The following is a 16,292-nucleotide window of genomic DNA, read 5'->3' as shown; positions in this document are numbered from 1 at the left end:
AGATGTACTGGGTCATGCATCAAAATCCAGTGAACAGTAGATGGTTGAATGAGCAGGTCTACATTACTACTCCCATTTCTAAGGAGAGTAGTCCATTCCATACTCTGCATACATAGGGACAACCCTAAATGTGAAGTGTAAGCCTACAATTACTTCCCTGATTCTATTTCACATTTGATTCCTTTGAAGAACCTGGCTGCTAGCCATCTTTGTGTGACAGATAAACAGAAAGGAACCAGCTTCTAGAATTCTTTCAGAACTATTACCATCTTTAATTGATGTATTATTTCCTGATCCTTTGATTTAAGAGAGACAATCATTTTGACCAAGGATGGTCTGTTATCAGTGTTTCCATCTGATTTGTGTTTGTGTAATACATTATTGTGAATGATTTAGCATCCTGGGGTGCTTTATCTTTGGAATTGTTGGAAAACTAATTTCTCTTGCCATGGGATTGCTTGTTAGGTAGTCAGATCCCTACAGAGTAAGTGACGAATTATCATAATATGCTGTACCATCAACATCTTGCCTGTCATACTTTTGTTATTTAAAACTAGAAAATATTTTCTGATCCTGGGAAGGAAGATGTATGGACCCACAAGAAGTTTGGAGGCTAGATGATAAGCTTTGCCTCACTTAAAAAGAAAACAAAATTATGAGTATAGAAAACTATGCAGAGAAGAACATACATGAAGAGGACAGAATATGAGCATCCAGGTAGAAGGAAGTTGAATTGGAAGGAATAGCCATGGTTTCATAGGTTCATAGCTGTCCACTAGTCTAATAACCACCTGGGCCTTGTTAAGTCTAACCATGCATCCAAAATCTGTGACAAGTTCTGGTACACTTGGTAATGTAAGTAGAATCTTAGTAGATGAAACATAAGGGGGCTGGGAGATGAACTATTTACAGGCTGCTTGTGACCATTACAGACATAAGTGACAAACCAAGGGTGAATTTCTGGTTCCCATCCAGTCATCCAGGTTACACTTGTATTGGATTAGAGAGGAGCTCTGCTTCACATAGGTGAGGAACTTGTTCCAGAGAAGGTAGTCCATGGAACACATACCTCTCTCTCCAGCAGGTCTTCCTGCATTTCCAGAAGGTTTAAGTAATTGGTAATTGGTTTTGCAGATATGTATGAGGTCCATCAAAGTGGGGTGCAATGATGCACTGTATGCCAGGAATAGATCCTCCCTTTAACATCCTGTATTCGGTCTCCTATATGCTGTTGTTGGGAGATCTATGCCTGGCATACAATGCATCACTGGACCCCACTCTGATGGACCCCCTGCATATCTTCAAAATGAATAGCACTAGAATTACCATTCCAAAGACTTAAACCTTGCCTGTGATATAAATAGCACCTGTCCAAACAAATGGTGCAGGCAGTGCTCTGAAAAAAACTAGATAACCACCAAAAGCACCAACGTTGCGAGTCTGCAGTTGTGTTTAATAAATATTGTTAAGCGCTTTCATCAATTAGTATGACTTCTTCAGAACAGTTTTCGTATGACTTGTGCCAACACAGCTAACTGGAATTTTGTAAACAGTGGATGTATGACTTGTGCCAACCCAACTAGCTGGGATTTTGTAAATAATTATATGTCATTTGTATATCAAACTGATTTGTGCTGAAAATGTATTTGTGAGGTTTGCTTGTTTTAAAATGTATCACCAGTGCACCCTGCTGGAATGAAAAGAAATATGCATGTAATATTGTAACTGAATTGAATGTATATATTTTAGTAGGGGACACTGGCACAGCAAAGGTTAACCAGCTGGTTTACTTTAAGGAAAATAAGGGAAATGTAAATGAGCTATTAATCCATTAAAACTGAAAAAAAGTGCTGAATACGACTGGAGATGGTGGGTCTGGAAGAAGCCTTTGTTCATTAGCTCAGTAAAAAGATGGGAAGCCCAAGGCACTGCCATAAACATTTAGATGTGTATTGTAGCCATCTATGCTAAATTCCTGTCTCAGCTTCAAAGAGGAATGGTGTGAGAACCTAGACTCAGGTGAACAGATGATGTCATTTTTCAAGCCATCTTGGATATCATATTTTACAGGGAGTAATCTTTGAGGATGGAGTATTCTGTTTTGGGGAAACTGACTAGAAAGACTGCTCATGTTTTTCATTGTGTCTTGCTCTATCAAGTGAGTTATTAAGGAATAGTAATTCTCCTAGATCCAGTCAGGAATATAGTGAAGCTTATTTTAGAGATTGTTTTTCTTTATTTATATGAGCCTGTCCATCAATATTATTTTCATGATTTCCTGTGATTTGAACTCTGTGGTTTACTGTGAAAATATATATATTCAGTATTTTCATGTGTTTTATTATTTGTTATTAAATATATTTAAAACTTTTATTGTGGGCATTCCTTATAGAAAGTATTTAACCTCTGAGAGTCCTTATATTTATTTGTTGATACTCTGTGGACCTCTGCAGAAGGCCTTGCTGCCTTGGCGAACTACTACCATTTGTATTAGTATTAATGTTAGATAGTATAATTGGACCCCCTTTGATAAGGGCCTTAGAGTAGCTGATTGTGGAGTGTCTGGTGGCAGTGATAACTACCTTATACTCTGATCAGAAGGGGGCAGAGCAGATAAATCTGTGCCAGCCTTTCCCTGGTGTGTGTGTGTGTGTGTGTGTGTGTGTGTGTGTGTGTGTGTGTGTGTGTGTGTGTGTGTGTGTGTGTGTGTGTGTGTGTGTGTGTGTGTGTGTGTGTGTGTGTGAGTGTGTGTGTGTGTGTGTGTGTGTGAGTGTGTGTGTGTGTGTGTGTGTGTGTGTGTGTGTGTGTGTGTGTGTGTGTGTGTGTGTGTGTGTGTGTGTGTGTGTGTGTGTGAAGAATCAAATCTCATAGAGTGTGTGTGTGTCAGCTACTTGAAGCAGGGACACAAAGCACTTGGTTCACAGTTAGGGTGCCGGAGGTCTTGGTTTTGACACTCGGCTGATTAACTAACCCTACAGCTGTACCAAGGGGGACTGTTATTGGGGACTTGAAGGAAGACAGATAGAAAGAAATCCAGACCCTGGGCTGAGTTTGTTCCCTGTGTGCTCTTAAGGGAAATTGTGCTTCATGCAGAGAGGTCTGCATCTAGAAATACTGAATATGCCCATTTGTATTCCAAGTGCACATGCCTCTACAGTGTCAGTGGAGAGGATTCAGGCTCCTTGATTACTGTCCTAGCATGAGGACATCACAGCTTTATCTACAAGTTGAGTGCCTGCTGCCATTGAAGAATAAATTGCCTATGTTATATTAAAAAATACTGGTAAGCTGGTAATACTGAAGTAGGGAATGGATGGAAAATGGACAGCATGTTCATAATTACTAGGCATCTCATCCAAAGGAGGACACACTCAGGACTGAAGTTCCTCCACTCCCCCTTAAAGTACATCACAGAATCAGAAATCTATCTACATGGTGTGGGAGTAGAACCCACAGCCTTCTACAATAAAATCAAGAATACCACCTGTTGTGCTACTAACACTGTTTTGTAATACAATAGCACAGTGGTGACCACTTGCTAAGCAAAACAGTTGCACATTGAAAACAGCATGAGGAGCCATGAACTTCTCTTTCCCTGAAGCTCACAATTTCTTGAAAATGCACTGAAGCTCACAATTCCTTGAAAATGCACTGAAGAACTCACTTCCTTGAAAATGCACTGAGGTAGTTGGTGTAACCATACCTCTAAACTGTCAAGATTTCCCGAGAATGTCCAGATTTCTGCCTCATATTTTTGTCTGCTCCTCTTAAAATCTGTATTTTTTTTTTTGGCAAACAGCAGAGGATTGAAGTCACTAATAAAGACATACATTTAAGTTTCAGATTTCATATCCTTTAGAAAATGCAAGCTAACACAAAACCTGTTATCCTAACAATATTCTACATTTGTAAGAGCAATATTTAAAATATGTCCCTATTTTTGGGTATTTGCCCCCCCAGTTACTTAAGGCTTGTCCAGATTTCTTGTGTTAGGAAGTTGAGATGTATGATAAGTGTAGAGGATTCAGGCCCATGTCTCCTACAGCTAAGGTATTGGGTTTAAACCTGGCTAAATTAACTAATCTGTCATCCTTAACTAGACCATTCATACACACACACACACACACACACACACACACACACACACACACACACACACACACTCACACACACCTGTTTAGCAGCAGATCTCAGTGTACAGCAGCACACAGCCCCATCGAGCAGCAGATCTCAATGTACAGTATCACAAACACACAAACCACATTGACAAGTGGATCTCAATATACAGCAGCGCACACAATAAACATAATGACCCCCCCTACTGAGCATCAGACCTCAATGTACAGCAGCACACACCCCCACTGAGCAGCAGATCTCAATGTACAACAGCACGTACAGAACATAACGCTGAATAGCAGAATTCAATGTAGAGCAGCACACACACACTAGTACCTGGAATGTAATGTTGAGCAGCAGGCAGAAATGTTCTGTTCCATTGCAAGCAGCCTTCTGTAATGTGCTAGCATGGCACCTTATCTATTGTCTTGTTCTCTGGGAATGTTAGGTTTAAATTTCACCTGTAGAATTACAAAAGAAGGAACAAATATGCATGGGTTTTGTATACTGAAGCTTGCATGCAGGGATGTAAGGGCATTCTTAAAGAAGATGTGCATTTTTTTTGCTCTCTAATTAAAAAGTAAATATTTTGGCAGTCCCCTACCTAGCAGGCCCCCCTCCCATGCAGCAGGGTGCCCCTCCTAGCCAGTGGGCCCTAGGCGACTGCCTAGGCTGCCTAGGGCTGGATTGGGCTCTGACTAAAACAAAGCATTTTTTTGCCAGGAAAGAACAAACCACAAAGGTTTGAAAAGAATTTTATTGTGGAGGATGTAATGTTAGGATTCATAACAGTACAAAGCCATTGAAGATGCAGTTAAGACTCATTGAATTAGGTTTTTAGACTCAGTAATCTAGAATTGCTTGCTGCATGACATATAAATCAACCTATCTAACTGATGGGGCAGTAAGACTATATGCCCCATATACATTAGTTCTCATTTTGTATAGAATGTATGTGTTTATGAGGTAGCATGTATAATGTTACTTACAGTAACATTTTATAAAGTATGTCATGGGGTGTTCACATCAAATTAATTCAAAATGTTATTATTAGCCTTATTAGCCTCAACAAAAAGTTGAAATCCCTCATCAAATCCTCCAATGCTAGCTATGAAGGTAGAATTGTGTCAGACACTAAAAACAATCACACAGCCTTCTATATTTATATCAAGAACCTCCAGGGCAATACTCAGATTTGCTCTGAGTTACTGCACAATGGTACTTCCTATACTGAGCCAACAGATATTGCCAACATACTGGCTGACAGATTTAGTGCCAACTTTACCCCTCTCTCCCCCCTAAATGACCAATCACAATACCGGAAGAATGTCAGGCACCCAGCATTACTGCAGCACAGGTTAAAGCTGCATTGTCCACAGCCAAGAATGCAGCTTCCATGGGACCTGATAATATCCCTTGCTGTGTTCTACATGAACTACAAAGCAAACTGGCACCAGATCTGTGTGTCCTGTTCAGTCACAGCCTCACCTCAGACTTTTTCCCTACCGAATGGTGCACTGGTACAGTCAACCCTCTCCATAAAGGGGGAGTGACTACAGACCCTGGGAATTATCGCCCCATTAGCTAGATGAGTCTGATATGTAAAGCTATGGAGCACATAATCATGGACCTGATTAATAAAGATATAGGAAATCTCCAAACCCTACACCCCATGCAATTTGGCTCTGTGAAAGGGAGATCATGCCTGCTCAACCTGGTTGACTTCTTTGAGTCAGTCACCAGGGTTGTAGATGAAGATAAGGAAGTGTATACAGCCTACCTCAGTCTGGCCAAGGCCTTTGATACCATTCCTCACTCTGGAATTATTGATAAACTCACCAAACTAGGCATCAACCCCTATATCACTAGGTGGGGTGCAAACTGGCTCACACATAGAACACACAGTTTCAAAGAAGCGGACTCCAAGTCAGAGTGCTGACCAGTCACGAGTGGAGTCCCCAAAGGATCAGTCCTGGGTCATCTCCTGTTCTGCATCTACTTCTCAGAAGTCCAGGCAAACACAAAGGGAATCTGGCTGGCCAAGTTCACAGACAACTGCAAGCTGGGAGCCATTATTAACTCCCCAAGTGATGCAGACATTCTACAGAAAGGTCTCAATGAGACCAATGACTGGTGTCGAAACCATGTACTTAAGCTTAATGCCAAAAAATGCACCATCATCCCCTTTGGTAAAAACTTAGTTCCCACTAATTACCACATTGATGGGAGCCCACTGAACACTGAAGGCATTATAAGAGATCTGGGTATGCAGGTTGACAGCAACCTCTCCTTCAACCACCACATTGCCACTGTGGTCAGAAAGTCCTTCTGTGTGGCACATCTCATTATTAAGGGTTTTGCATCCAGGAAGAAAGAGGTCATCATCTCTCTCTACTCTTCCCTCATTAGACCAGTCATTGAGTGTAATGCCCCATCTGGCAACTACCTCACTAGACACCTGCAGCAGCTGGAGAGGCCACAGAAGTACCTCATGAAGAGGATTCTAGGCATTAAACACATGTCCTACACAGACAGACTCAAAAGACTCCAGCTATTCTCTGTCTCATACCTCCTACTTAGCGGCGATCTCTGCTTGACTTACAAAGCCATGTCTGACCCAGCTCTGTTAGAAATGCACATCTAAATAAATCCCAATCGTTTTGGACCACACACTCCACAGACCTCAACCTCATTACCACAATCAACAGAACATACTGGAGGGACAGGTTCCTCACCCAGAGAATGCACATGCTCTGGAATAGACTTCCCATACATGTCAAGCAGAGCATCTCGCTTGTCCTCTTCAAGAGAAATCTTGATGAGTGGATGGGTAATAGAAAGTTTACCATGGAGATCACTCCAGTGGCTCTACTTGATAGAGGCACTGGGAACTAACATCAGGTGGGACGATGCCAGGGCACTTCTATGGGCTAGGCTTGTAAAGGCTCCGGGGCCATTAGCCTAGTATGCACCTATGAAGCTATGAACCTATATTAAATGATATTTTAGCATGTAAAGCATTTTGGTCAATCGAATCATCTCTGCTTCTTGAATATACCATACATCTTTTTGGTTTCTTCAAGGATCACCATATCCGAAGCATTTATGCAGACTATTTACACTCAAAAGCTGATGTTCATTTTGGAGCATTTTTGGATATGCTGCAGGTTTTCTTGGGGCATGACATCAGGAATTACTCTTTGCAGTTATTGATTATTACACTACTTACAGTTTATAAGCACTTGAGATAGGAGTAGTTCTAATCTTGCTGTCTCTATATCTTTTAAATTTGACTTTGACACATATCTTATCTATGATTCTTTGTGTACACATGGTCATCTTCCCCTTCATCTGATTCCCATAATCCTCTGCTGTGCTACAAGGTGGAAAGCAGAGGCACCAGGGGCAGTTTTATTAAAACATTAAATAAAATTGTATCCATTGTTCTTGAAAAATTGTGCCTACCCATTCAGTCATCAGTCCTTTCTGTGAATCTTGTTTGTTTTTTTGTTGGTGTTGGTTTTGGTCCCTAACATAGGTCTTTGTAGAGCCACTACTCTTGCAAAGAAATGGCAGTTCAAATAGGACTGGGACTTTCATGGCTAAATAAGTAAGACATAAGTCACCTTGGAGCAACTGATAAGCTCCAAATATAAAGTATATCCTGATATGCTGTAGATATTGTTAAAGGATTTATGGCCTTTAAAACTGTATGGACTTTCCAATTGCATGATATGCTTGGGCATGTACATAGCAAACAAGTATTGTATCTGATGAAGGATCTGATAAGGTAGGGGCAGAATGGCATGATGACATATTTGGATATTAAATATATTACTTTGGAAATTAACTGTACCACATTTACGGATTCCCTGACTATGGTAGAAACACAATGAACACATGAGAAAGAGTTGTCCACATAAGTACACAGATCTCTTATGACTGTATCAGTCTGTGGAGGATTACCATTTATGTCATATGAGGTAGAAGCGGATTTTTGCTGAATGCTGCTATGCTTAATACTGTTTTTAGTACACCAGGCGTGTACATACTCCACCACTTGCTCCAGCTGTTTAGTATCAGGGGATGAGCTGATAACAGTACTCAGCTTGCAATCAACATAAAAAGTGGTTGACCGCACTTCTTTGATATTGATTTAGATGTCTGCAAAAATAAATACCAATCAGGAAAGGCCCTGGCTCAGAATCTAGTGGTACTGGTCTAGTTGTGTTTTTACATGCTAAGAGGGCACCAGCAACATTTATAGCTTGAAGTGAAAGCAGCAGCCATCTCAGTCAGGTATGTTTGTGTGGAATTCTTGAGAAATTTATATAGGTCTACTAAAAGTTGAAGTAGTTTTGATGTGGAGAAGTCTCTAAAAATGGTCTTGGTTTATGGTGAAGAAGTGTCAATAGGGATGATTAAAAATATATGACTGATTTGTGGAGAGAGATTCAATCATAGATGAGGAAATGCAGGTTGGGGTATAATCAAGAATACTGAAGCATTTTTGGATGGTTTCATAATTTGCTATAGTGGATTGGTGTCAGAAAGATCTAGGAAGCATTAATCATTTCCTTTTCGAAATGTGCAGAGGTGACAATTAATATTTCTGCAATTGAAGTCCCCTAACCAGAAGGTATTTGCTTTGATATTTATCACCTTGTTGGTGTTAAGGAAATTCACATAATCTGTTAGACACATTGATGAAGATTTGCAGCTTGCAATGACGTGATAGATTTTCTAAGTGTGATTTGGATTATTTATTTATTTATTTGCATTTGCTTCCCAGGAAAATCCATGTGGGCAATGCAAGACTCCTTTCTAATGAAGGCATGGGGAGAAAGGCTCAATAACATATTTAGTAATCTGCATGATTAAGGTTAGAGAAACAAGAGCATAAGGGTTCATATCAGCTTTTCTGTTTTCATAAATGCTAATATGAGCCAAAGGGTTCATATCAGCATTTATGAAAAGAGAAAAATTCTAGATTCTAATGAAAGCAAAGACTATGGTTTGAGAGAAGGAAATGTGGCAGGTAGACAACTAATTAATAAGATGAGGAAGAGCATGGACAGACTTTTGAGTTAAGGTGGATGAGTGTGGACTTACAAGATGGATGTGCATTGAGTAACAGCTTAATTTCAGCTCCCCCAGTGTGAAAACATAAATGCAGAAGAGAGAGCCAGTAAACCCATATTTTGGGGTAAATTTCAGTAACTGATTAGTAAGTGCACTGCCAACATGCCAGCAAAAAAAGAAATTCAGAGAACCTGAAAGAAAAGCAATCAAAAAAGGTGAGGCAAAAGCACCATCTGGGAAGAACTCTGTAGTTCTTCAACAAAAAGCAGTGTAAGCTCCAGCTTTGGTGCAAGACATGACTTCTGGTAACCTAGAGGAAAAACATGTCAAACGTACTCAGATGTGATTAAAATAAATGAAATACTGATGGAGTATATCAACTCAAATAACAAAAAGCTGGAAAAAATGGAAAAAAGCTTTCAGCAGATATTCAGATGATGTGATAAAACTGCAAAAATCAGAGGACAAAAGGAAGAAAAGGCTGGCTGCATATGAGACTGCTCAAGAACAGCTGTTTCAAAAAATAATATAATTAGAGGACAGTCTACTTAGGGGAAATCTGAGATTTTCTCCTGTACCCGAGAAGCTGGAAGGAACAGACTGTATTCATTTTATGAAAGCAAAATAAGCAACTAGGCTAGTATTCCAGAGCAGGAGCTGTTAGTTGAAAGGGCACATCGTATGTACATTGCAATCCTGGCCATGAGAAAGCAACCTAAACCTTTAATAATAAAGATGCAATCATAGCAGCAGAAATAGTTGATTTTGACAAAATTGTGGCAGAAGGATAAAGTACTAAAAGTGTGAGACAGTAGAGAGTTTGTGGAACATGATTACTCATTCTACACCAAGCAGAAGAGGAGTAAATTTATTCCAGTGATCAGTGAATGTCAAGAAGAGGGCATGAGATTGAAACTGCTGTACCTAGCTATCTTCAGAATATTCTCTCATGGAGAAACAAAATTGTATATTTGTTGTAAAATATCTTGTTTAATTGTTTCTCAATATTCTAACTACTGTATGCTGCATCATTTGTAAAACTCTGATTTTACTCTTTTTATATGTTATATGCTCTTTGTACAAAATAGCTATGTTTATATAATTCTTTATTATATTTATTATTTTTTGTAACTTTTTACTATGTATCGGGAGCTTTTCTCCATGGGCCGCTACTGAAAATGGTCACCTTGTGTCCAGTCGGACTAACCCTGTAAATAAATGGAAAATAAATTAATGTCTTGATGCAGAATATGCTAAAGAGGAAATACAAAAGTTTGTCCAACAAAAAGTGAGCTGTGGAACAAAAGGAGATTCTACTTCTTGTTGTTCTTGCAATAAAGATCACAGAGAGACTGCCAGTGAAACATTTTCCAATGTTTCAATGTAAACTGCTTGACAGAAAGAAAAAAAAAACAAATGAGTTGACTAGAAGAACCAAGAGTGCATTGGAAATGAAGCAAATACTAGATTTGGGAGATTGTGATAAACAGGAATAAACCAGCAACTAGGAAATTGATGAATAAATGTAGGATTACAGAGCATTAATTATATTTATGAAACATGGAAGAACAAGAAAACGGGAAAATATTTGACTTTTTTGACTTTGTTAAACTTATAGGGAACTCTAAAGCATATGCCCTACTTCATGTCAGTCATTAATGTCTGGAAGAACACTTAGGACAGGGGAAGAAGAGGGAGAGAGTTAACTGTAAGTAATTTTCCACTGAAGAGTAGTATTTTTATAATCTGCATGCTATAAATAAAGTTTTCTCAGTATTTTCAAGTGTAATGGGGATACTAAAGTAAACAAGTGCTCTGTTTTTCCCCTTCTTTTCTATTTTTCCTTCTTTAATTTTAAGAAGTGCAGGCACTGCAATGTAAAAAGAAGAAAGGTCTGCTCAAAAGAGCATGACACAAGAAAAAAATATGTCCTTTTTCTCATTCTTGATTAGGAGAATGATTAGACTATGGCCATTGGCTCGATCTAATAAGTTTCAAGACAAAGTGCATAAATAAACTAGAATATTAAATATAATAAGCATTCCTCTAGCAAATAAATAAATTCTTGTAGAAGCAATTCTGTATGCGGTTCTCATGTCTCCATGGAAATAATCTGATAAAGATCAATAAAACAGAATACTTCTTTCTTTCAATGGCTAGGACATAATATTTTCTGAAAGCACTCAAGTGTTTCCTGATCTGGGAGAGCAATAAAGATAAGGCAAAAAACAGGCAGAACTTAATAGAAGTACAAGCACACATCTTATTGTGAATAACCTTTTGTTTAGGTTAACGCAGGTCTATGAGTGTGGCTGTAAGTTTGGGACAAGTGTTCATGTTAGAAGGGTAAAACTTCAGTATTTGAAGATGTACATCATTTTGTATGTTAGCATTAAATTAATAGCTTTTAGAGATGTACTGGGGGTGTGTTTGTTTTTTGCTTGAAGGCTTTCAATAAAACCAAAAGTTTTGTAAGATATGACCTGGGTTTAATGGATACGGCAAGAAACAACTTATAAAGATGAAACTGCCAAACTTTAGTGTATGTATATAACACAAATGCTAACTTTTTAACATAATGACACTTTATATATTATTTTTAAATGTTAAGGGTCTCACAGGTATAAGCCATAAAGAAAGAGTAGTGAACTATATTAAAATGTGTAGTGCAAATAATTATGCCACAGGAGACACATTTGGGAAGAACTAAACATGTCAATCTGATAAAGAAAGTTTTTTATGATGGTTATTCTGTGGAATGCCTTGGACAAAGGACAAGATGAGTATCTATATTAATTGCAAGATGAGCTCCAATAGTGATAGAAGGGGATAAAAATAATAATAATGGTAACAATTGTAGTTTTTTAGCACTAAAAGGCTGCTGACAAGGGAAGAAGATTATACTGGCATGTATTTATATTTCACCTAAAACTGCTATAATGGTGCTTAAGAAAATTCTGGGAGAAATAATCAGCTTTCAGCATGGAATATTACTTAGAAGTGGGGAGTGGAATTTGATTTGCAGCAGTGAAGATGTGTCTGGGAGCACAGAAAGGAAAATAAAACAAAGGAGGGTAGATTTTTGAAGAAATTTAAGAAAACATTTTACATGGAAGATGTAAATTCAGCAGTATTAGCTCAGATTAAATTTAGGTATTAGTCCAGAAGATACAAAAAACTGGGCTAGGCTAGGCAGGACGTACATTTCTCAGGAACACGTGCAATTAATTGAAAGTTTTGATACACATCCAATAACTATTTCAGATCATGTGCCGATAATAACTAAAATAAAAATGCAGGATGATGAAATAAAAATGAGACACTGGCACTTTATCACCTAATTGTTGAAAAGAAAGAAATTTAAGGAATGGGCGGTGGAAATTATTTGGGAGTTATAAGAGAAAGACATTTCTTCTGAAAATATAGCTAGGAAGTGGGATAAAATTAAATGGAATTTAAAAATAAGGTGGAGATAAAAGAAAGAGAGATATGGTTTAGAAATAACAAGAAATATTTAGAGGGACTGACAAATGTTAAAGTTTTGCAGAATAGGGGGAACCTTACAGAACAAGAAGTGGAGCAATTGCAGAATGCTAAACAGAAAATAAGGGATCACCTTGATAATATGCATGAGTTTAGAACGATTGCTGTTAAGCAACTGTTTTTGATAATAACTCCAGAGCACAAAAACTTCTAGCACTAGACACTGGCAATGGAAAGTAGAAAGGGTTATCCCCAAGCATAGGGAGTCTATAACAAGGAAGATAAGGAGACTTGTAGAGGAGCTAGAAATATTTCAAAAATTTTATGAAAATCTGTATAAAGCAGACAAATATGGAATCAAGAAAAGGTACAAATGGAAATGTTTATGGAATAATTAAATATACCAAGGTTAGAGGCAGATGAGGCTCAATTACTAACAGTCAGGATAAGAGAAGAGATAAAAATGGTTAAGTATAACCAATCCACAGGAACATCCCCAGAAATAAATGGTATTCCTGTGGAAGTTTAAAAGCTAGAAGGGGAAAAACTGATAAAGATCTGGAAGATTTTTCTTAGCAGTATTTTAAGAGGAGGAAAAGCACAAACATCCTGGAAGAAAGCAGTGGTGGCTGTAATACCTAAAGAGGGTAAACACACATCAGATCTAGCTTCATACAGGACCATTTTAATCCTAAACCATGATTCTAAAGTGTTTATATACAATGGCTATAAAAATGACAAATGTGATGCCAAAACTGATAAATATAAATATGTTTAAACAAAGCATTAGTTGTTTTATTTTTTCTGATATTATACTTATGCTCATAGGGGGAGTTTGCATAGTTTCTGCTCAGTTTTACTTACGTAAAACCTTGAACATGATTGGCATCATCCTTCCTTTTTTCCATCTCCAAACTATTCTCGAAAAGAGATATGTGACTGAAACGTTCTCATTTCTTATCTGTTTTTAAGCTCATTTTAACAGTCTGCATCTGTTTTAGCTGTTCTCTTCCTTGTTTTCTATTTTAAGTTGGCAGTTACATCTCTTTAGGTTTTTTAAATGATTATTTTAATCAATGTTTTGTTGATTTTTACCATGTAACATCTTAGGAAAGTATTTTCGAGCTCTGTTAAGCCTGTAGACAGCAATTCAAATAAATAGCTGCACTGTTTTCACCATTTAAGTGATTTCACTTTTGGAATTCAATATTTGTCTACTTTTGTGGCAGACCTGAAAGTGAAGCTAATTTGCATAAGTTGTGATTACATCCTGCAGGGTAGCTGCCTGATTGCTATTCTCTGATTGATGCCCAAAACCTTTTTATCAAGTCTGCTCTTCTCACTTTTGTCAGTTCCAATCTGTCCCCCTCACAATTTTGTTTTATTGTTGAATCCATTATCTCAGTTGTTGGATACTCATCATAAGTATTGCTTTGCTGAGTTTTGTTACTACTGTCAGCACCCATAGAAATGACAGAAGCCTAGTCTCTGCCATCTTCCTAGACTTATTAAAAGCTTTTGATATTGTATCTCACCAGAAACTCTTAAACTCTCATAATTAGGTCTCACAAATGCTTCAGTGCAATCATTCCATAGCAATCACTTAAACAGATCATAAGCAAAAAATGGAAAATTGATTTCTCTATCTTCTTGCCAGTAATTATTGGTGTCTCACAAGGATCTTTACTAGGCCTCATACTTTTTAACATATTCATCAGTGACCTTTTCAATGCTGCAAATATGCTAACCTAGTTCAATATGTTAATGACTCTACTCTAATCTGCCCTGCCAATTCTCTCTGTGTAAACTCCAAGACCTTACACAACATTCCTTCTTATCAATTGAACCATGGATAAATAATTCACAAATACTTCTAAACCCTAATAAGACTAAATCACTGCTCCTCATCCCAAAACACAACTCTACCAATACACTACTATTCATGATCATCTCTACCAACAACACTGTGATATAACAAGTAAATCATAGATAGCCACTTGAAATTCATCATGTATCACATATAGGTAAAAAACTCATCAAAAACTAGGTACATTATACAGAGTAAAAACCTTCCTGACATGGCCAGAAGATGGATAGCCACTTTTTTCTTACTGCCTTCTCTTCTCTGTGATGCCCTATTATTCACTAAACTTCAAGTCCTGCACTGTCTAAACTTTTGCAATGTTATAATAACATTTGCAGTAAAATGTAACAATAGAGCACATCATTGTCCAGCCCTCAAAGAGTTAAACTGCTTAGAACTACTACATTACCAACATTTGTCAACACTACTCTCCCAATAGAACTTGATGCTCTACAGAAAAATAATCAATCACCAATACTGCTGATGACTGTCTATCTTAAAATAGTGCAGCTAAACTATGGAATCACATTCTGCTAGCAGGGAAATTCATTTAGAATGCAAACTCATTTAAAACACAACTAAAACTTCACCTATCAAATCAATGTATCGCTTCAGATGCTCAATGTTCAACATACTAATATATAAGAATATTTTATATTGTGGTAGTTGTCTCCAATTTCATATGAATACAACCTAATTAGCAAATTGTATGTGTAATTTTTAATCTATATCATTTAAGGTCTCTTCATGTACATTACTGCATGTCTGTTTAAAAATGTTGTAATATGTTAAAGCTTTACTACCTGAGACTGCACTGAAAAATAAGTTTTTGACAAAACCCAGATGGACAACCCTGATAAACAAAAGCAAAATAAATAAGATAATAAAAATATTTCACAAGATAAAGGTAGATCTAGTTTGCAACTGCATATCAATTGTTGAAATCTTTTCTTTTTACCTAACATTACAATTTGCTGTCTTTGATCAGTATTCAGGGTAAAATGTATTTTATTGTACATATTATTGAGAAGATCACAATTTTCATTTGAGAAAATCTTATAGCCCATTAAATTAAGAATGGCCATTTTGGGAAAAATTACTTCATCATTGGCAAAATGTATCAATGTGATAAGATTTCCAGTAAAAATAAAACATTTGACAAAGTAGGCCATCATATAGGGATTAAAATATGTTATATATTCATTCAGCTTACTATTCTTAAATAGTATCCATGGGAGTGGTACTAATGTTTATTCATGATTTCATTCACTAAATGTGTACACATAGGAGTTATAGTAATACTAAACATGTTTAGTAACCTTGTTTTAATAAAAAAATTCAAAATGCCTGGGAAAGCTAATTATCCTTGGTTCTAAGAATCACAAGGTAGTATCCAAGGGATACAAGGAGAGCTTCTTCTACATAAAATCTTTAGCCCATATATTTTATTTTATTATATCATTTTACTAAAGGTGATGATACATTTTTTGATAGAAACAGATTCAATAGTAAGATCAACATTTAACAATATTAACATTTCCACTTTTTGAAAAGAAATTGTGATTTAATAAGTCTAGTTTATCATTTTTTAATACAAAGTATTGCAAGATTCATTAAGAATTTTGTATCATAATTGTTCTATATATAATGTCCAAAGATTTAGACACTTTAACTAATGGAATATATATGCCCATTGCAAAGTTTACTATGAAGATATCAAAGTCCAAAATCTTGATACATTAGACCA

This window comes from Protopterus annectens, chromosome 2.part1, assembly GCF_019279795.1.
Source record: "Protopterus annectens isolate FY-2018-M chromosome 2.part1, PAN1.0, whole genome shotgun sequence".
NCBI lineage: Eukaryota > Metazoa > Chordata > Ceratodontiformes > Protopteridae > Protopterus > Protopterus annectens.
This window is presented reverse-complemented; position numbering follows the sequence as displayed.